The sequence below is a fragment of the Cervus elaphus genome, chromosome 9, assembly GCF_910594005.1.
Source record: "Cervus elaphus chromosome 9, mCerEla1.1, whole genome shotgun sequence".
Lineage (NCBI taxonomy): Eukaryota > Metazoa > Chordata > Mammalia > Artiodactyla > Cervidae > Cervus > Cervus elaphus.
This window is the reverse complement of record NC_057823.1, coordinates 62,755,910-62,777,010: the sequence shown is the minus strand read 5'-3', so window position 1 is coordinate 62,777,010 and position 21,101 is coordinate 62,755,910.

Genomic DNA, 21,101 nt, shown 5'->3' with positions numbered 1-21,101 from the left:
GTTCCAGTTTCCTCACTTTTAAAATTGGGATGAAGGAGAATTCATTCCTAAAGAAAATCAATCCTAAATATTCATAGGACTGATGCTGAAGCTGAAGCACTAATACTCTGGCCACCTGAAGTGAAGAGCCTACTCATTAGAAAAGATCCTGATGCTGGGAAAGATTGAAGGCAAGAGGAGAAGGGAGTGACAGAAGATGAGATGGTTGGATGACATCGCCAACTCAGTGGGCATGAATTTGATCAAACTCTGGGGGATAGCGAAGGACAGGGAAGACTGGCGTGCTGCAGTCCACGGGCTTGCAAAGAGTTGCATAATTTAGTGACTGAACAACAACTAGTGGTTAGGACTCAGTGCTTTCACTGCCGTGGGCAGGGTTCAGTCCCTGGTTGGGGAACTGAGATCCTGCAAGACTCACAGCGCAGACAAAAAATAAAAATAAATAAATAATAAACTAGGGATGAGGACAGTCTCCAGTTCTCTGGGAGGTGGTGAGGAGGAGGGCAGTGGCATGAAGTGTTGAGGCCCCCAGGGAGGACTCACTGAGAAAAGTCTCTAGAAAAGTTAACCCCTGAGACCTATCCAGTGTGTCTTCCCCTGCCATGTCTGGCCCAAAGGGATGAGCAGAGTCTACTCCAATCTAAGTACTGGTACATCTCAGAGTGGGGCTGCGCCTTTGGAGGAACTGGAACATGGGGAAACCAGATCTACCACCCCTGGGTCCTGCTTAGCAGCTCAGCAGCTCTGGAGGCAGGGACGTGAGTGAGTGGCATTCCTGGTTCTGGCAGGAGAGGAGGGAGGACGCACACCACAGTGGCCGAAAGCCGCCCATTCAGCGTGCCAGCAGACTTGGGAGAGCACCTAATGCCTCCAAGGGAAATATTTGTCAGGGAAAGAAAGGGGCACACGGGCTGTGTGACTTGCACTCATATGTGACCACATGACGCCCACATAAACGGGTCTCTTGAGGCCACAGCAGGTGGGTTACCCCTGTTCCCTCCATCCTGGGTACAGCACTCTGTGGGGGTGGATCAAGCTGGGAGTGGGTGGGCAGAGCCCTCTCAGGTCAGCAGCCTCTTGGATGAGGCCACACAGCTGTAGTCAACAAGGCCAGAAGATGCCTATTTATTCATCCTACTTACTGACCCCGAAGCACTACCACTGACACCATTACCACCATGGACGGAGGTTTCAGCCTGCTCAGATGACCAGAGCACTGGATGGCAGTCGGGAACACTTTTTACATTGAAACTGATTTCTGGAGTAGGTGGTACATACTCATGATGCAAAATTGTAAAGGTACAAAAAGGATGCAGAGAAAAGTAAGTCTCCCAGCTTCCCACCCCTCCCTTAGATTCCTGGGAGGAAGCAACATTACTGCTGAGTATATACACATATGTATTTACATGACATTGATCGTGGCGCATTATACACACAGTGGTAAACCTTCTATTTGTTTTCCTACCTTATCTTGCCTCTCCAAAATTCAGGACCTGAAGTATAGCAGGCTGGAGTGAATGTTCTAAGAATGATGGATTAGTGAATGGGGGGTGGTGGATGAGTGAATGATATCCATCCAGGTTTAGGCCTCTTGTACTCGGTATTTTGAGACATATCCCTAACCTTGGGACATTTCCTCTTTCCTTGCCATGTTGCTGCAGGTGGATAAATTCAGGCCGCCTTGACCCTGGCACAGAGCCATAACAGGGGAACCAAGTGAACAAGGCTGCTGAGCAGCTTAATTGTCATTTCCACCAGCAGATGGTTACCAGGGAGACTCAAAGAATGTTAGAACTGGGAGGGGTTTTTCAGAGGCAGCCTGACAAAATCTCAGAATTGGGGTGGGTCATTCCACCAGTTCTGTATGACTTTTTAAATGTTCATTCCAGTGATAATCTAAAACAATTAAAAATGATATTTTTGGACAATCTGATTGTCCAGTAATGCTGCATGGCCACATGACTATTCCTGTGTTGGTGTTTGTGTTTATGATCATATGGGCACTGGGAGAATCAAGGATTCCACAGCCCCCTGAATAAACCAAGAATTTCATGTAGATCAAACTGAGAAGGTTCTTATATTTTGTGTGTACAGAGCCCCGCAGCCAAGATCCCTTGACACATTCTTTGGATCTTTAAAGGCATCTGAACATTACTCTAGTACCAGAAACTCGGTGAAGACAAGAGGACGCCAGGCGAGGGCTGGGAGTCTGGATGTGAGTCCTGTCTCTGCCTCTGATTGGCTGGGTCACCTGGACTCTCCTGTCTCTTCTGTTTTAATTTCTCCATCAATAAAACAGGGATCAAAACACCTTCCTCACAGGATATTACGAAGGCAAAATGAGAGAGTAAATCTGAAAGTTCAGTCTTTATAAACATGTTCAGCCCTCTCATTTCATGAAGGAGGGAGATGAGGCAGGAGGAGGTGAAACAACTTCTTCAACATCAATTATTGGCAGAGCTAGGCCGGGAACCCAGGCTCGTAACCTCACCTGGTGCTCCTCCACGGCCCCGGGCACCTAGGCCATTAGCAATGATAGTGTGATTCTAATTCTGGAAAGTGTAATAATAACACCTCAGAGGGGGCCTGCCACTGTTTGGGCAAACACACTATCTTTATTTTTATTTGTTAAAGAGATTGAATTAAGGAAACCAAAACAAATAAATGAGCACACTGAACTCCCCACAACCACACCTCTCTTCCTGGAGCAAAACCAAATTCTTCCTCAGGCAAAAGGTCAGACAGGAGACAAAACACCCAAACAAGCCCTGTAGGGCCTGACACTTTGATTTACCAGTTGGCTGTGGTGAAGGGCCGCTGAGCTGGGTATGTGTGTTTCATTTCCCACACCTGCTACTCTGGGAGATGTGGTTTCAGGGTCAGGGTCACCCAGGGCAGGCTCTGAGCCTCAGAAATCAGGGACCATGTCTGGTCAATGGTGTTTCCTCCAAGCTCAGCTCAGGGCTTTGCATACAGTAGGCGCTCAATCAATGTTTTGAGAATGAAGGCGCATATGGCTAGGCTAGCATCACATTCTTTGTTTTTAAAGATTCGGAAGTGTGGGACTTCCCTGGTGGTCCAGTGGTTAAGAATTCACCTTCCAATGCAGGGGACACCTGTTTGAGGGGCTTTCCTGGTGGCTCAGATGGTGAAGAATCTGTTTGCAATACAGGAGACCTGGGTTCGATCTCTGGATCAGGAAGATTCCCTGGAGAAGGGAATGGCTACCCACTCCAGTCAGTATTCTTGCCTCAAGAATTCCATGGACAGAGGAGCCTGGTGGGTCGAAAAGAGTCTGTGGTTTGAAAAGAGTCAGACACAACTGAGCAGCTAACACTTTCACTTTTTCCTTCACAGGGAACTAAGATCCCACATGCTGTGGAGCAACTAAGCCCTCGCATCCCAACTAAAACTCGACACAGCCAAATAAATAAATATATTAAAAAAAAAAGATTCAGAGGGGCCTCTCAATGAAGACCTGTCTCAAAAGTCCCTGTTCAAAACCAGGAGGTCAGGAAGCAAAAGAGTCAGGGCAGAAATGGCCTGTGGCTTTAATTTCAGGGACCAGGCAAGTGGTAAGCAGAGAGTGAGGCCCGGTCCAGAGGCTGAGGTCAAACACAACAGGATGATTGATTGATTGATTGTATTGAATCTCTGTGCTGAGTATATTCTATACGTAAGGCTCTGGACTGGATGCTGGGGATCCCAAGTGGAGAATATCTTACATCCCAGGAACCTCCAGTCTGCGATGATGAGCACACAGTAGTGAAGAAGGGTTTGGGCTCAAGCTCCTACTGTCCAGCACAGGGAACTCTGCTCAATGTTTCATGGCAGCCTGGATGGGAGGGGAGTCTGGGGGAGAATGGATACACGTATACGTATGGCTGAGCTCCTTTGAGTCCCTATCAAAACATTGTAATTGGCTATACTCCAATATAAACAAAAGGTTTGTTTTTTTGAAGAAGAGTTTGGGCTTTGGAATCAAACAGACAAGAGCACAAACCACAGCTCCACAACATGTGACCTTGGACAAGCCCCTTTACCTCTTCTCTACATGTTGGTTTCCCTCCTTGTAAAATGGGATGAAGACTAGTAACTGCCTCCTCTGCTGGTAAATAAGATACGATCCAAAGGCACAGAGCACCTGGGCCAGAGAGATTGCTTCGTACCTGCTATCCAGCATGGCCACCTGACGGGGCCTGGACCCCGCTAAGTGTGGGCCCAGCTCCTCCCTCTGCCTGAGCCCCCAGCAGCTTCTCTGACCCAGCTGGAGGAAGAAGCTCTGATGGGCATCTCCTGTCCATGCATATCAAGTTATTTATAGTTGATTTGTTATTGTGGTTGTTGTGGTTGTTATTTCTACTAAGAACATTGAGCTATGAATAAACTTGTGCATTTCTCTTGATGAATGTGGAAGAGAGTTTCTCTAGGGTGTACATAATAATAATAATAAACAACTGGAAAAATAAGGGCATTGAGTAATCAGGATGAATGCTATGGAGCTGGAACCTGGTCCTGAATGTGTTCTGAGAGGCCAGGTGTTAACCTGATACTTGCTGGATCCTGGAGAGGTTGGGGGGCTGGGTCCCCAGCGTAGGAGCTGGGGCAGCCAATGCACAGGGCGTCACATGGTCAAGGGATTGGGGAGAGACTCAGAGAAGTAGCTATTTATCAATCAGTATTAGTTGGTTACTAATAACAACATGGAAATATTTCAAAATTTTAATAATCAATGGGGTCAGAATGGTAAGCATTGGTGAATAAATGCCTGTGAGTATATATCTCTAAGAGTGGAATTGCTAGGTTGTAGAGAAAGTGAATGTTCAACTTTATAATATATAATGACAGCTCATTTTCCAAATCACTTATCTCCACAGACATTTCCTCTAGCAGAAAGCATCAGGTTGATCACCATCCTTGCCAACGCTTGGCATTGTTGGGTTGCTTTTTTTTTTTTTTGCCAATCTAGTGGATGTAAAATTATATCTCATAAAGGTCTTAATTTGTATTTTTCTGAATCCTAATAAGGATAAATATCTTTTCATATGTTTACGGGCCTAGAGTTACTTGCTTAAAGGACCTGGGTCTCTGACACCACAGAGAACATTCTGCTACCTGCCTTGATCAACAGCCAGGTGGAGTAGTAAGAGTACTGGGTGGCAAGCCAGGAGACCTGGGTTCCAGCCTCAGTATGGTCACACACCCACCCTGTGACCTTAGGCAAAGAAGTTTGCCTCTTCCGAGCCTCAGTTTTACCATCAGCCATGTTGCTGCTGCTGCTGCTAAGTTGCTTCAGTCGTGTCCGACTCTGTGCGACCCCAAAGACGGCAGCCCACCAGGCTCCCCCGTCCCTGGGATTCTCCAGGAAAGAACACTGGAGGGGTTGCCATTTCCTCCTCCAAAGCATGAAAGTCAAAAGTGAAAATGAAGTCGCTCAGTCATGTCCAACTCTTAGCGACCCCATGGACTTCAGCCTACCAGGCTCCTCTGTCCATGGGATTTTCCAGGCAAGAGTGCTGGAGTGGAGTGCCATTGCCTTCTCCACAGCCATGTTGGGGAGACTCTTATTCTGCTCACAGTTTGGGCAACTAAGAGATCAAGTGAGATCATCGAAGTAAATGTGCTTTGGGGACTGAAAAATCCTGCACCAGGCAGGGATACATATGCATTCGCTCTTTGAAGATGGTTTAAGAAGGCTGTGAAGCCCAGCAGAGCAGGAGCAACCAGCCAGCCTCCTGGAAGCAAAGAGCACCAGCTCCAAGGCTTGAATGAATGCCTCCCTCCTTCTTCTTGCCTCCACCCCACCCCAGGCACCTCTCTACCCCCATCAGGCAGAGAAGAAACAAATCCCTTCAACTCCTGGCACAAACATGCCTTAGGTACCCCACGGGGCTTTGGGAACCCAAAGTTATGTTCAGGCTGCACTTGAACAGTGGGCCCTCTGCGGCCTGGTGCTATCCTGGGAGGATTGCTGAACCGGCTGCTGAGCTATCAGGTGGCCACAGACTTAGCTGCCCAGGCAGAGTCATAGAGATGCAGACACACCCCTGGGTCTAACTCTGAGGTTCATGGCTCTTTCTTCTGTTCCTTCTGGCCTCACATCCCTCACCTGTTCAATAGCAGGAGGGTCAGCCTAGGTAGACATGTCTCAAAGTGTGTGCTACGGAACATCAGCCAGCATATGCAATTACTTGTTCAGTCACGTTTGACTCTTTGCAACCCCATGGGCTGTAGCCTGCCATCATGGACAGTGGTTAATGAGGGGAGAAAAGATTCTGCGGTGAATGGAACACTGAGTTCAGTTATTTTTGCAGCTAACAACATTTACTGAACGTACCAGGCACTGGGTTCAGCACTTTACAAGCATTTTCTCATTGACCTCTTACAATTACTCTGAGGCCTCATGGCTGGCTGCATTTTACAGATGAGGAAACGAAGGGCTTGGCAAGGTTAGACTTACCCAAGGTCTCTCAACTGGTAAGTGGCAGAGTCATGATTCAAATCCAGGTGGCCCATGTCCAGATCTCTTGTTCTCAATCAAGTTGAATTAACAGGGTGTGGTGATGGGTGACATTGTCGGGGCATGAGAAAGGGGAAGGAAGAATTCACATGCCCCCCCCCCTTTTTTTATTCAGCTAAGTGTCATATAGTGTCCTGGTGGGTGGTGGAGAAATACAATGAAACAAAAAAAACCAACAACAAACCATCCTACTCTACCCCTTAGAACTTCAGACAAGGAGGAAGATTTAGCAGAGCATGAAGCATGCTGAGTTGGGTACGGGGAAACAAGTCTTCCAGAAGTGGTCTCTTTTTAAGCCAAGACTTAAGGGACCATTAAACATGGGAAGAGGGCAGGAGAAACAGCATGTGCAAAGGCCAGGAGCTGAGGTAGAGCCTGGAGATTCCCAGACACAGTGGACTAAAGGGGCATGGGCCTGGGAGAGGAGAGCCTGGATGTCAGCAGAGGGCAGTCACTCGAGGCCTTGACTCTGAGGCTTCTAGATTGGGACTGCGACAAGGGAGGGGAGAGAATTTGAGGAAATACTCGGGGAACAGTGGTCTGTTGGCTGGAGCTGGGAATGTGGGAGGAGGAGTGAGGTGAGGGCAAAGGAAGTGGTAGTAATGAGCTTGGTTTTGGCCTCCCCAGTGCTGAGAGGGGGGTCACCGTTAAGGTCTTTTCCACTGCTGACCTTCTCAACTTCCCTGGAAGGAAGGAACATCTCCCTGCGGCCCCTCCACCCCCAAATATTCTGGGCAGGAAGGAGCGGGATCTGTTTTGTCAATGCAGCTTGCAATAAAGAGTCTCATTCAGGGAGGCAAACAGCTGCTTGACTATTAATAGGCAGGGGCCTCAGCCACAGCCTGCTGGGAGGGCCTCGGCATGCAGTTCTGGAAAGGTGAATCTTTTCCTTCTGCCTGTCTGGATTTTGCACCCCGTGGTGGAACAATAGGCTGGGTGCTCGTTTCTCGGAAGGTCAGTCACCCTAAGATTTGGCTGGGGCAGCTCCAACACGTGTGGTCAGGCCCTGCTGGGATGCTGACCCTCCCTCCGCTTCATGTTGGATGCAGCCAGAGGGAGAGGGAGCCCTGAGAACCTGGATCTGGCCTGAGAAACAAACAGACAGCCATGTGGAAGGGGGAATTTCTGGTTGGGGTCTCCACAGATACTCTTGTAGCAGATCAGGCACCCATCCTGGAGGGCGTCATGGAGAAATCAGAGTGGGGGCAGCTGGAAGGGAAGGGTGGTGTCAGCCTAGAAACAAGAGAACTGATGAGGGGATTTCCCTGGTGGTCCAGTGGCTAAGACTCCATGCTCCCAATGTAAGGGGCCCAGATTTGATTCCTGGTCAGGGAACTAGATCCCACATGCCCAAAGTACAATTCACATGCCACAACTAAAGATTCCTCAGGCCGCAACAAAGATCGAAGATCTGGCCTGCTGCAGCTAAGACCGGTGCAGCCAAATAAATACATTTTTTTTTTTTAATTTAAGAAAAAGAATTAAAAGAGAGAAAGAGAGAACCGATGAAAGGAACTGGAGGATACAGGAGGTGGAGGTTGAGCCAGGGGTCAGAGTGAGCCCACGCTTAGGGCATCTCTTGTCATGATCTAGGCCAGGGTTCAGAGGAGTCTGGAAGTCCGGAACTCAGAGGGTAAGGCCCAGAGAAGGCCACAGGTTCCTTCTGGCTGTCACCATCCTAACACATGACCTCATGTGCGGCCAGCCAGGTCGCCCCTCCAAATGAGCCTATGGAGATGGTGGCTGGGAGCGAGCTAATGGAAACCCGAAGGGCATCCTGGGCCACACCGAGGCCAAGCCCTGCCGTGCGAGCAGCCCCGTGGCACCAGCCTGAGTGGGGGCAGGCCTCACAGGCTGGCTTTGTTCCCGCTCTCTCAGGTGGCTGCTTCAGGTGGTGGCCACTTCAAAGAAGCCCCATTTAAAGCAGGGCCTCGCCTCAAGTTTCCTGAGGGTCTTGTCTGGGCTAATGAGATCATTAAGAGGCTCCTTGTTAAATGGGTTTAAATAGGGTTTGCCTGTACGGCCTCTGGCTGAGCCCTGCGCTCTGGGTGCAGTTGTTGTTTTAAAAACTTTTTTTTTAGTTAATTTTAACATGTGCATTTCTATCTGTGGACATACTTAGCAATGAGCTTGAAAGTGCAGGCTCTGGCCTTGGACTTGTGGGGTTGCACCCTGGCCCCTCACTTTCTGGTAGTGTGACCTCAGGCCAGCGACCTACCAACCTTCAGGGGCTCGGTTTCCCCATTTGTAAATGGGGCCGGTAGCTGTACTGCTGGATCATACTGCAGAACCATCTGCTGACTCCCTGTTGCCCCCAGGAGAGTGACAGGCTCCTTAGAGTGGTCAAACCTTCATGGCCTGTGCGTGGCCCCATTCCTTAGCACACCCCTTCCTCACTCTCCTCACGGGAGCCACATGGGCCAGCCCTCACATGTGCTGTTTCCCACCGTGAAAGTTTCTTTGCCTACATCTTTCCCTGCCTCACCTTCCTGCTCCTTGAAGTCCCCACTAGAGGTCTGCTTTGGTCACTCACCAATTCTGTGTGTCCCCAGTGATGGGGCCCACTGCCTGGTACTGAAATGCCCGGTTATCTGGGTGGCTTTCTTCCCTAGACTGTAAGCTCCATAAAGGCAGGGACTCAGCCATGCTCTGCATGGGGTCTCCAGGGCCCAGAGCTGCACATGCTAGTTTCTTAAATAGCCTCTGTCCTGTATTTGCAGTTCATTTAAAGGTTAAGGCTGCCTCTGGGTCTCCTGTCCTTGGTTGCTCCTTGAAGTTGCCCCGTGTCTTCTCACTGGCCTTGACTCAACCCCACTGTAGTGAAGTCTTTGTCAGGTAAAAAGCACAGGGTGGGGCCCTGGAAGCCAGGCCCCCCTGGATGTGGCTGTCATTCTTTCATCAACTACCCGAACTCCAACCTCTTGGTTAGGCCTATCCGGCTCTGCTGGGCCTTCCCCTGAGGATAGCATGCAGATTTCCAGAGCATTCTGAATCTTTGTCCTTCCCCCCTCCCAACCCCACAACACTGGTGTCTAGATTGACAGGGAAGTCCATTGGGGGGGTGGTGCCTGGCTCCAAGTGGGAGCTCTCAGGCTGTCTGGCTGGCACAGCAAGAGGGAAGTCAGAATCCTTACTGAGGGGAAATAGCATTTCTCAAGTCAAAGAGGGGAGCAAAGAGCAGATAAATGGGAAGCAGAGTGATAGAACTAAAGTTGGGAGTGAGACAATCAAGAGAGATCCAGGGCCAGCTGGGAGGACTGAGTGGAGTCTGGTGGTTCAGGACCAGGGACGTGAGCAGAGTGAATCCACTTCTAGCTTGTGCCGCTGGGGAGAGTTGGGTGGCTTACAGGGGCCACTCAGGCTAAACGCTTATCTTCCCACTAAACCAGGAGGTCCTCAAGGAGACAGACCATGTACTCTTCACATCTCTGTCCCCGGGACTGCAGAATGAATCCCAAATCCTTTCAAGCAGTCAGCATTTAACAGAAGAGTTCTCTTTCCTGGGCACATGAAATTGATGATACCTCTCCCTCTCCTCTGGTAAAAATAGATGTAATTTGTTGAGCTCTTACCATGTACCAGGCACGGTGCTGAGTCCTTCACATCCATCATTTCCAGTGCTGTCAGGTCCATGAGAGCAGGAACCGAGCCTGTATTATCTCACCACTGCGTCCCCAGGGCCCAGCACAAGCCTGACACAGAGCTGATGCCAAATATCTGTTTGTCGAATGAAGGAAATACTCCTTATAACCTGTATTTTACAGATAAGGAGCTGAATCTCAAACAAGCTGAGTAACTAAGGTTACTCAGCTAAGTGAGATGGAGAAGTGAGGATTTGCATTTAGGTTTGTCTGACTGCAAAGTTCACAGGCTTAGCCATGCTTGGCAGTCACGGCTGTTATCTGAGACCTCGATAACAAAACGTGGCCTGAGAACCAGCATCAGTGGCATCACCTGGTAGCTTAATGGAATTGCAGAATCTCAGCTGCACCCCAGGTGTATTGAATCAGAATCTTCCTTGTAACAAGGTACCCAGGTGACTCAGATACACACTGAGGTGTGAGAAGCCTGTTCTCAGTGGCACATACTTCTTCCCTCCTCCCCAGCCAATCCACCCCCACAGCCACTCACAGGGTCTACACTCTTGACTGCCAAACAGCCTCAATCAAACTGCACTCGGCCATTGGGTCCTTTGTCCTTTGCCATGAGACTGCTGGGTATAATTGTAGTGCTGGCAGCTTTGGCCATGACTTTTAAAATGATTACCACTGAAGGATCAAAAGCATATTTTCACCTTTTAAATCTTGTATGCCCATCAAGATTCTAACACCTGGAGGTCCATGTTCATGAAAATGGAAAAAGAGTTTTTCAACTGGTGGTCTTGCCTTTGAACAAGGGGTCTCATCTGGACAGGGGCCCTTCTTGACACTCTGCTGTTCTATATCCAATCACAGAGGTTGTAGATTTTCAGTCCAGTCTCTGTTTATTATGAAGACAATTTAATCCAATAATTATGTTCATAAACAATTCCCCAGTGATTTAAGAGGCTCTGCTCATTTATGTTTTGAAGCTTGTGAGTTTGGTCTTTCAAAACAGCTTACAGAATTGCTTTGTCTAACAAAAGGAACAAGAGAAGAGGGTCATGGTTTACTTCACCCAGGCTTCCCCCCTCCCTTCTCTCTCTGGTCCCTCAGGTCCCTAGGCCATTGTCCCTGATGCATCTCTAGCCTCTCCAATAAGTCCTGTGCTGCTCTTGTTCCAGAATTCAATGCAGGGATTTTCTCTAGAGTCACCTGCTGTCTGCTTATAGGCTTATCTAAATCAAGAGTTCTTATCCTCTGATCTGTCAAATGAACTAGGAGGCCCTTGATCACCAAGAAACTGTATGTGAGGACTTCCCTGGTGGCCCAGTGATTAAGATTCCACCCCTCCAATACATGGGGCACAGGTTCAACCCCTGGTCAGGGAACTAGATCCCACAAGCCACAGCTAAAGATCCCACATGCCCCAATGACGAGTCCACATACTGCAGCTGAGACTCGGTGCAGCCAAACACAGTTTTTAAAAAAGAAATTGTATATGAAATTTGGTGCTGATATGCATTTTCATAGGGGAAGAGTCAGTACTTTTCTCAGATTCTCAATGGGGTCTGTGGCTTCCAGAAGATCACTGGTCTCTCTGTCTCTGGACTTTCAGGACCCGCGCCTGTTTCTCTCCTTGTCCTCAAGTGACTTGGAGTTTATTTTATTGTAAAACTGCAAGTCTCACATGAGTCAGGACTAGAGCCTGTGCCATTCACATCAGAGGTTCTACCTTGTAATGTATGAAACCCTTTCGCAGAGTGTATTTTTCTCCTTACTCCAATACATGTGAAAGGAGTTGTAACTTCATGTATTTAGTTTGCAGACAATTCCTGATGCACTGATGACTTCCCAGACCTCTTAAAAAAAAAAAAAAGCCACTCTGCCCTCCTCCCCATCCTCTCCACCAAGGAATCTGTAGCTCACAGGTTGAGACTTTGGTTATAGATAATCAGAAAAGAAAGAGTCTTAGTTATTATCAAGTCTAATTCCCCCATTTCACAGATGAGGACAATAGGGCTACCAAGAGGAGGAACTATCTGCTTCAGAGTGCCTGTCAGAGCTGGGGCTAAGAATCAAGTGTTCTGACTTACCGAATTTCACATCTGTCCTCCACTGAGGCTTGCATAGCTCCAACTACACAGACATTCTCAAGAAATATTTGTGAAATAGATAAATGAATATTGAGCAGGATAAGGATGCCTGTAGATCTGATTTTCTCTGTATGTTAGTCACTCAGGCATGTCTGACTCTTTGCAGGCCCATGGTTTGTAGCCTGCCAGGCTACCCTGTCCATGGAACTCTTCCAGGCAAGAATACTGGAGTGGGTTGCCATTCCCTACTCCAGGGGATCTTCCTGGCGCAGGGATTGAACCCAGGTCTCCTGCATTGCAGGCAGATTCTTTACCATCTAAGGCACGAGGGAAGTCTGAAAGTCTTCTCTACTGAGCTAAAATAAGTTAATAGTCTTTCTCTCCCTCTCTTCTCCCCTCCGTGCCATGTCCTCCACCTCCCCCCAACCCCAGCAGATGCCTGGACTGGGCTGATGCAGCAGTTTGAGCCTAGAGGAAAAGCCGGAAGGAATGAGGGGGCTTCTCTCCTTGGAACTTAAAGTTAAGGAGCCCTAACTTGATTTTATTTGACTCCAACTTCAGTTTCTAATAATAATCTTATACCACTTTTCAAGGATACATGCATTCATTTGACTATTATTCACAAAACAATTTTTATGTACTGGGTTCAGCACAACACTGTACTGGGCTGAGGATGTGAGAGTAAATACAGGCATGGCCCTGTCCTCTGGATACCTGCAAAGGTGACGGCTACAAACCTTTGGAGGCCATAGAGCTGATTGTCCCAATTCTCCTGACTGCAAGTCTGATAGATCTTCGTTGATCCAAGGGGGTCAAAGTAGCCAGGATCACTTTCTTCTTGTGGTGGGCACTGCTGCATATTCCAACTCCCTATGCAGGACCAAAAGGAACCTGGAGGACATTAAGTTCAATGCTTTGCTTCATATGGGGACACTGAGGCCCAGAGCAGCCATGGGACTTCCCTCAGGTAACCAGAGAGTCAGGTGTCCACCCAGGACCCTTATGATAGTCTCAGAAATTAGTCCTGAGGGTTGGATTAAGCCAGGGACAGAGATGAGGGTGAAGGCAGGAGCAAAGGCAGAAGACAAAAGGCGGGAACATACACAGGGTGAAGGGAGCAGGGAGGAAGGCCACCCTGGCTTTTCATTCATTGCTCTGAAGTCAAAGAGAGATTACTTTGGATGTGAGGTCAAGGTCACCATCACAGAGAACTTGTCATGCTGCCAGCTGCAGAAGCCGAGCCTGGTTCAGAGACAGATGCTGTCCTCAGGAACCAGGGGGCTCAGCAGGAAAACAGAATTGTTACCAAATTTATGAAGCGCTTCCCTGTACCAGAACGTTTATATGTTTCAGCACATTGACCTTTTCAATGAGAAAGCTGATGCTCAACCCAAAGAATTCTTCCCCAAAGAATCGTGAAGATCAAATAATGATTATTATTGTTGTAGCAGTGATGTCAGGAGCCATTTACTTGCGATGCAAACAGCTGGGAGCCAGCAAGCAGTCAGACACAATGGTCAGAGGCAGTGTATCCATCCTGATTTTACAGGGAGGAAGTGACCCCACTGAGGAGTAGAGATTTGCTCAAGGTCCCACTGTGGAACAGCAGTGGGTGGGATTAGGATTTGGGTCCTCCTCCCCAGAGGTCAGGACCTGCCAGGTGGCACAGTGGTAAAGAATTCGCCTGCCGATGCAGGAGACACAAGAGACATGGGTTTGATCTCTGGATTGGGAAGATCCCCTGGAGAAGGAAACGGCTACCGGCTCCAGCATTCTTGCCTGGAGAATCCCATGGACGGAGGAGCCTGGCGGGCTCACAGAGTCTGACACTACTGAGCCACTGAGCGCTTGTGCACTCCTAGGAGTCAGGGTCTGGCCTGACGCCCCTAGCTCTGCAGCCAGCCTCAGGGAAGGGGAGCACAGCCTTGAACAGGCCAGGCGGTTCCCACAGCCCCTCAGCCTCCCTGGCCCTGGGTCAGTGCCTGCCCTCCCTGCACCCCCTTGGCAGAGTCATCACCCGCAAGCCCAGCCAGCTGTCTTCCGCCCTGTACTGAAGCTGGCACACTTCTGCTTGGCTGAGTCCTGCCATCGGCTCCGGGGCCACGGACGTCTCAAGTAGTCTCCAGGAAGCTCACTTTGAGGGTTTCCGGTCTCCCCCTTCTTAGCCAGAGGAAGAGGAGAAAGAGAGCAGAGAAAGCCCCAGGCCTAAGGCTGAGGGCCTGGTTTTGCAGTAATGTAGAGGGGACCTGGCATAAAGCTCAGAAGAGAAGAAACCAACAGGAAAAGTGAGGGCAATTATCTCTGGATGATATATGTGTGTGGCCAGGGAGGTGAGGGTTTCCATTGCCTTCATCCACAGAGCAGGGCCAGGGGATCTGAACAGTAAAGAGGCATACTCCCGCGGTGGACGAGGTGATGTCCAGAGACAGTGCTGCGCACTGAATCCCTTAATGAGAACGAAATGAAAAATTCCGTTATATTTTCAGGCCTTCTCATTATACCATTTTAATTTGATGCTAACATGTCTTTAATACCTCTCTACACACACACACACACACACACACTAAAATCTTTTTTTTTTTTAAAGCAGGCCTTGGGCTCGGAGGCTTTGGCAGGCAACAGTATCTAGTTAGAATTTAATAACATTGTTTTTATGGTATTTATTTTTACTTTTAGCTCCTATTTATGGCAGGTGAGACTGGTTTTCCATTTGCAGTTGTGATATAAAGTTTCCATTTTAAAGACATTTAAGTTAAAAAGAGTCTATTTAAAGAAAAATACTAAGTGAATAATAATACAGGTGGCTTGCAGACATAACCTACGTGATCAAGGTGGTATGGGTACCTCTGAAATTTGGGAAATACTGACACATGCAATCGTGGAAAAAAAAAGTCACATAGTCTCACAATCAAAGACCATTGAATTTTAGAAACCCGGGATTATAGAATCCCAGGACACAGAATCTTAGAACCATAAACCCTAAAATGAATAATATAATATATGAGATACTATAAAACATAGTCTCTCACAAAATCTTTGCATGTGGAGGAGAGAGTCTTGAAGCCATCTGTCGGTTCAATTCCCTCATTTTGATGTGGGGAAATTGAGGCCCCTAGAAATTAAGGATAGAATGAAATAACATACGTGAAAGGGCCTTGTAAAACACAACATGTTCTTCAAACATTAAGAATATTTGGAAAAGGGTCCCCTAAAGTCACAGGACTTTCTAGCAGGGAACTGGGACTGAAATTAGCTCTCTTAACTCCTGCCCCTGCATCTGGGACTTTCTTTTCCTTCTCAGCTATGACGAATTTCTCTTTTTTTTTAATTTAAATTTTATTTTTTACATACACACACTTCTATATTTATTTGTTTGCTTGTTTTTGGCTGCGCTGGGTTTTCATTGCTGCATGCAGGCTTTCTCTAGTTGTGGTGCTCAAGTTTCTCATTGCAGTGGCTTCTCTTGTTTCGGAGCACAGGCTCTAGGGTACATGGGCTTCAGTAGCTGTGGCACGGGAGCTCGTTAGCCATGGCACTCGGGCTTAGCCGCTCTGCGGCATGTGGAATCTTCCTGGCCCAGGGATCGAATCCATGTCCCCTGCATTGGCAGGTGGATTCTTACCCACTCTGCCACCAGGGAAGTCTTATGATGAATTTCTTGAGGCTCCACTGGCCCAGGCCCGGCCTTTGCTGGGAGCTGGGGGGACACCTGCACGGGGCTGGGCTGCTGGGACCCCTTCAGAGGTGGGAGCAGAGGAAAGGGAGGCCACGTTCAGGGGTCCCATGCAGTGCAGTGGGGTGTAGGTAGGGGAATCGGGGCATATTTAGCTCTCCATTCTCTGAGCTGTAGAGGCCTCACCTGCCAGGCCAGAATGTTGCCAAATGCCTGCCAGGGGAAAATCCATTTTATGATTCTAGCTCAGCTTTTTTCTGGGGCCTCAATTTCTTCTTCTGTCCAATAGTTAGGAAGCTAACCAACACTCTTCCTGATGCCCAGAGCTGCAAGCATAGTTCCCAGGATCTTATCTGGAAAAAGGAGGGCTCCATCCCGAGGGTGTCTTGGAGGATCTCAGTGGGAACCAGGATGTTAACAAAGAAAGATCTTGAGAGCTGTGGATGGGATGACGGGAAAAGAGATTCATCACTTTGTTGAGAAAGACCCCTACCACCAAGCTTCTGCCAGAATGACCTTCCTTTCTCCTGGGACTGGATATTTATGGACTCTCCTTGGCTTGGGGACAACTGCCCTGAAAATTGGGGCTTCAAGCTATGGCAACAGGCTGGACCACATGGGGAGGTCAGACATGCTGACCCAGCCTAGTGCTTCTGGGTGCCCCGCTTTTAGAATTGCCTACCAAGCCATGGGCACTAAGTGTGGCCCCATCCAGGTCCCAGCCCTTCCTCACACAGTAGGGAGAGGGGGGTCTCTGGTAGGGATCATGGGGCAGCAGTTTCCTCTAACCATACAGCCAATGAGCCCTTTTCTCCTGATGACCAGACCTCAGGGAACTCCTTCAGGCTAATTTCCAGGAGATCCAAGCCCACAGTGCTGCCCACTTCTCATGGGGGGCACCTCATCTGCCAGCCCTATATTTTCACACCCACTTCTGAAGTATGCTCTCTCCCTCTCCCTGGGAACTGTTTCATGTGGCTCGTGGGAGGGGAAATGCCACGGGCAGTTGCTTCTCTGTAGCTGCCTGGCTGGGGCTGCAGCATCTCTTCTTCCTGAGGTGGCCAGCAGCCCACCTCCTGGGGGCCAGGTGCCCTGGGTGTTCCGTGATGTTGATTCCTGTGCAAGTTCCAGGTGACCCAGTAGCAGCCCCCAGCGACACACCTGACCCTTTCTGGCCTCCACCGTCTTCCAGACAGGCGCCTGAGGAGGAGGAAAAAAAGGACCACTTCTCCTCACCGCCGGCCCTCAGAAGCGTCTAAGCCATTCTCCCTACATTAATCATGGAAAAGACAGCACACCCCAGCCCGGGAGGGAAAAAGTGCCTTTTTCATCTGTCTGGCTACATGGGTCTCAACATGAAAGTTCAGCTCTGGCTAAGCTCTCACTCTTGACAGCCGTCCCGCCGCCTCTGACCACTCTCAGGCTCTCTCAACCACACCCGCAAAAGGTAACAGGATTAAGTCAACGTCACTCTGCCGAGAAATCCTTCCAAAGCCTGTCTTGTCCACTGTCCCACGGAGGCCAGTTCAGGCTTCTTGGCACCCAGCGGCGGGGTCCCCGCCCTCTCTGGCCGTTACCCTGGGTTGGGACTGTTAAGTATTTCCTCATTAAAGCCCTGGCAGCTCAGCTCAGGTCTTCAAGCCAACACCAATAGTTACAACCGCCCCAGAATGTTTGGACAGATTTCTGCAGTTACGAGTTTATGAAGTTGAAAGGTTTTTATAGATGGGGGACCATATTGGTGTTAAGGGAGACTATTTCTTCGGGAGGGGCAGGGGTGGCGGGGAGCAGGGGGGTGGGTGGCTGCTGGCACTGAGTCTGCTGTCTTAAGATCCTCATGGCAGGAAGAGGAGACGAAAGGGCCAGAAGGAACCAGGGAGGCCAACCAAAGAGCAAGCATAATGAGCTTGCACTGCCAGGAGGTGGAGGCAAGAGTGAGAGGGGACACTGAGGGGCACTTTCGCCTCCAAATGAGGAAATAAAAACCCCACAGAAGGTAAGCACCGAATCCTGAATGCCTTTTGCAACCAGAGGAAGAGCTGTTTGATCTTCATTATTTTCTCTTCCCAAAATGAAAACCTCAGCAAGATCAGGGAGTCTGGGGTAGGTATCAGAGATACTGAGGACTCCTCTCCCCAAAGCTGACGCAAATTATTGTGAATGTGCTTTCTTTGGGAGAGGATCCCTCAGCTGCATTGTATTTGAAAAGGTGTCTGTGGCCAGAACTCCTGAGATATACCTACCCTCCCATTGTGTTGATAGGAAAATCGAGGCCCATTCTAGTTGAGCATCCACCCATTCATCAAATATTTACTGACTGTCTAAGCACTGAGGCCATAGTTGGGATCAGAAAGAAGGTCCCTGTTGGCCCACTCAATGCTGATTGTCATGGGGAGGGAGAAGGAGAGGGATGCAGACATGGGCTCATGGGATAGGGCTGGAGTTTGGGGAACCCTCTCTGAGAAGTGGCATGTCATTTGGGGCTCTAGATTCAAGGAGGCAGCCATGTGAAGGTATAAGGAAAAGTGTTCTGGGCAGAGGAAATAGCCAGCTCAAAAGGCCCTGAGGGTATATGAGTTTGGTGGAAAGGCAGGGGGCCAGTGAGCAACACACAGAAGTGGGAGCAGAGGAGGCCAGTGAGATGGGTCATGTAGGAACATGGCAAGGAACTGGGGGTTTATTCTCAGGGCAGTTGGAAGCCACAGAGAATTTGGAGTAGAATACTCTAGATTCTGCCCACATGGAGAATCTCCAATTAGAATTCCAGAAGGCAAGCCCAGCATTCCTCCCGCTGTACCACACTGCCTTTCCCTGGACTGCCCTGCATCATTCCCTCTCTGCTCTTGGTGGAAAAGAAGGAAACTCAAGACAGGATCTGGTGGGTGGGGTTGCCTCTTTGACCATTGCACTAATTCCGCTGTAGGCCACTCTGTATGAAAGGGCCTTACTGTAACATCAGAGCCAGAGAGGGAAAGGGGCTTGTCCTCGGCCACACAGCACATTCCTGGCAAAGCAGGAAGTAGACCTAGTTCCTGTCCTAGAACTGTGGTCTCCCCACTGGTCTACATGTTCTGCTTTATCATGACACACTGTGGTCCTTATACTTAATCACACGCCAGGGCCAGGCTGGGGCCCTGTGAGGGGGTTGGAAAGGGTCTGGAGCCAGAGGGAAGGACAGACAAAGAGGAACCGAGCAATCCTGGAAGGGAAGCTCAGAGAATGGCCAGGAAACGCCATAAACTTTCTTGTCCTACTGGTAAAACCACCAAAACAGTGAAGCAAAGCACGCACCTCTTTTTTATTTTAAAGAAATTCACACCTATATTAAAAATGAGCTATGGGACTTCCCTGGCAGTCCAATGGTTAAGACTCTGTGCTTCTATTGCAGGGAGCATGGGTTTGATCCCTGGTCAGGGAAGTAAGATCCCACATGCTGCACAGAATAAAAACCTAAAAAAAAAAAAAAAAAAAAAAACCCTAAAAAAATTAAAATTTACTATAATTAAAACTGTTCACATGTCATCATTATTATTATTATTTTTAAAAAGAGAGTTATACAGAACCTATGGTGTCATCTCCCACGCAAACCACTGATGAACAATTTGGTATATTGTAGATTTGGGTTTCGCTTTCTCTTACTCCACCATGGAATAGAAAGCAAAAGCATTGAAAGGAAAGAGCTAGACTCTTGGGCCACCTTGCATGTGACCTTAACCTTGCTGTGTCTTCCTTTCCTGAGGGGTCAGATGAGGATAACTGGAGTACACGGCTGGCAGGCTTATCGTGAGGAGTACGCAACGTCAGCAACTTGGGGGAGCCCGTGGCTGGGCAGGTGTCCCCTCAGGGCCTTTCTGCTTCTTCCTCTGTGGTTCTGGTCCTTCTGTGACCTCTCTCGGCCCTGAATGTGTGGCGGTCCCTACTCTTCTGCCCTAGGCCAGTGTCCACTCCTCTGAGAAGCCTTCTCTAGGATCTGCATCTGGAGAGACCTCCCCTGAACCTCCTCAACACTTTGGCCAGTGTCTTATGAAGTCTCTGTTTCCAGGGTCTCACAAACATTTTTTCTGTTGCTCCTTTCTCTCTCTTTTTGGCCTCGCAGCATGTGGGATACTAATTCCTCAACCGGAATCCAACCCACGCCCCCTGCATTGGAAGCTGAGTCTTAACCACTGGACCACCAGGGAGGTCCCTAAGAGGTCACTGTTCACACTTTATATTGTGACTACTTGCTTCCAAATCTTCCTTTCTCCTCAGACCTGGGATTTCATAGACCAGACACATTTCAAAAAATTTTTTAAATTAAAAGCTGAGAGGCTGAGTCCCTTGACTTGAAACTATCACAACATTGTTAATCGGCTACACCCTGATACAAAATAAAAAGCTTTTTAAACCCAAACCAGGGTTCTATATCAACCTAGAGGGGTGGGATGGGGAGGCAGATGGGAGGGAGGTTCAAAAGGGAGGGGATATATGTAAACCTATGGCTGATTCAAGTTGAGATTTGACAGAAAACAACAAAATTCTGTAAAGCAATTATCCTTTAATAAAAAATGAATTAATTTTTAAAACACACAAAAAACCTTTTTTTTTTTTTTAAAAAAAAGAGAGACTGAGATAGGGTTGCCAGCTATTTTCTTTTGCAAAATACACTATTAAAAAACTATCGTTTAAGATAGCCATGATTTCCACAAAGAAAAGAACTTTTTGATACTAGACAAAGCAGGAAGAACATAACTCCTGAACAAAAGACAATTCTTTAAACCGAGTGACTGAAGCTTTAGGGAAAACTACATTATTCTTCCTCTCATTTTGCTGTAGACCTATGATATCTTCCCGTTCGACCAGATTTGAAGTCGTTCTTCGTCAGATTCTGCCTCATTCTGCCTAAAAACATCCTTGGCACTGCTCTCTGCCCCAATGGGGTTTTCCCCCAGACCCTGACAGCCGAGTTATTCAAGAGGTTATTTATTTATTTTTTTTCACCTTGAAAGAGCAGCAGGGTCTGTGGATTCCAAAAACTGTTATTAATCCCTTAAAAAATACCATGTTCCAAACCAAATGTGGACATGCTTTTAAATGTTTAGAGTGCCTCCCTCTCCCTGTCAGCTTTCAAGAAGTAAGGACTTCAAAGGCCATTTCCTTGCTGAAATAAACACTGGGGCTAGATGTAGGGGAGAGAAACATGGGCTTGTTGAGTGGAAAAGAAAATTGTGTTTTCCTTCTAAAAGGCATCCAGA